Source organism: Hyla sarda, chromosome 3 (genome assembly GCF_029499605.1).
Source record: "Hyla sarda isolate aHylSar1 chromosome 3, aHylSar1.hap1, whole genome shotgun sequence".
NCBI classification, from domain to species: Eukaryota; Metazoa; Chordata; class Amphibia; order Anura; family Hylidae; genus Hyla; species Hyla sarda.
In genome coordinates this window covers 343,949,160-343,951,152 of record NC_079191.1, presented here as the reverse complement: position 1 = coordinate 343,951,152, position 1,993 = coordinate 343,949,160, and the positions used below count along the sequence as shown (strand labels likewise).

Here is a 1,993-nt window from a genome sequence, read left to right as displayed (position 1 = left end):
CTTGCTTCCTCCAGGAGCGGTGTGGTGAGGGATATCAGAGGTTTTTTTTATACCTGTGAAGATGATCTCATATTATATACAGTCACTCATATGAATTTTAAATGTTTCATTCTATTTATCAATCATTTTTATCTTCATTAGTTCACTATATATATACTTTATATTTTATCTCATGTATTTTGATCACAACATTCACTTTTCACTGTCTTTATTACACATATTTTATATTAATGACATTAATAAACACATAATTTTTGTTTTTTACACTTATCATTATATTATTATCATATCACAATATTCTTCATTTTTATTTTATTTTTTATTATTGGATCATATATATATTTTTGTTTTACTGACCCTTCTGATTTGGTAGTGTTTTTTACTACACATATATTTTAATATTAATTAGTTAATTATATATTAATTTTTTCACATTTATATTTCTTAGATATTGTTTAGTCACTAATTATTTATTCAATATTTTTTTTTATTATTCATTACAATTTATTTTTTGTGTTTATTATGTATATTGAAATAGGTATATTAATTATATGTATTTATTTAATGTATGAATTAATTTTCATCTAGCTATATTTAATTTTATTTAGTTTTATTTATTATATTATATACTGGATCATGTAGTGGTTTTCCTTCTTTTACTACCCATACTGATTATTATTTCCAATTCTGGTTCATATCGTAAGAAATACACAGATTAGCTGTTTAATTATGTTTATTTATGTTCGGTCTCAATAGTTTCTATTATATTGTGGGCATTTCCCTAATCCAAGATGACCCCTGAGGGTGGAGTGCTTCTGTGTGCAAGCATGCGGTACGTGATAACGGGGTGCGTGGGCAGCGGCTCCGGCGATGATGCATTCATGCGTCCTTACTGGTGCCGTGTTGACGCACTTCCGGACATCGCAGCTGTGCGCGATTGGGACAGGAAGCGCCCAATAATGGCCCCCGGCAGCTGCAGATCATCTTCACAGGTATAAAAGACCCTCTGCTATCCCTCACCTCATCGTTCCTGGAAGAAGCAAGAGCGAAATGTGTCGGACGGTGAGGTGGGGGAGCAGTTGGGCATTATAGGCAGTGTCTAATGGGTCTGCTATGTCATGGCATTATGTAGCATTTGATATGGGTATACTGCCCAGTTTAGAAGAGGTTTGCTATGGGGATTTGCTTCTAAACTGGGTGGTTCCCGAGACACGTGTCATCAGAGAGCACTACAGAAAAGAACAACCTTAACTTCAGAAGCTCATAAGTACTGAAAGGATTAAGATTTTTTAATAGAATTAATTTACAAATCTGTTTAACTTTCTGGAGCCAGTTGATGCAAATCAGCTCATTACATCACCTTTTCAGGTGATGTTCCCTGGTATCAGCTTAGCTCCAGTTACGGAATATAAAAAGCTAATCAGGATTAATGCCAAGCCAGAACTCTCTCTCCAGAAGGAAAGAGCACCCATCTGCAGACAGCTGTTTCGGGGTACTTGCCCCTCGTCAGTACAGAGCAGGATTTACAATCCCGATTAGCTTTTTATATTCCGTAACTGGAGCTTCTCGGCCTTTTGGCTAAGATCAAGTGTAGTATCTGTTCTTATCAGTTTTTCATGCCGGTGGACAGTAACGCCGATATGGGGCTGGTGGGGATGGGTGCTGCATGGAGGATGCAGGTGTACCAGGGCTTTCCGGGGCTGGTTCTGAGGAATCAGCTCGACGGCTGCCCCGATGTGACCTGTTCCCTCCGGGTCTCGCCATAAGGCTGAGAGGGTCTAGAGCCGAGGTACTTTTGTGCCTCGGGGAGTGGTGACCCCGAGGTGCCGAAACTCACTGGGAGGATAGACTCACTGAGTTGAAGCACGGGCACCATAATCTCTTCACCTTGTGGCACTCACCTCTTGATTCCCGGCCTTCTGGCTAGGATCAGAGAAATTTTTATAGATCCGGCCGGATGTCCGGGCAGTATATCTGCACACATTCACTTATT

The 1,993-nt window shown here is 38.9% G+C and overlaps 1 non-coding gene across 1 annotated transcript; it reads left to right on the top strand.

Moving 5' to 3' along the window:
- The first annotated feature begins 1,558 nt into the window (after window positions 1–1,558).
- LOC130363303 (U2 spliceosomal RNA) lies at window positions 1,559–1,746 on the top strand. Its single transcript, XR_008891785.1, has one exon. It is a non-coding gene; the product is annotated as a U2 spliceosomal RNA (small nuclear RNA).
- Window positions 1,747–1,993: the final 247 nt, after the last annotated feature.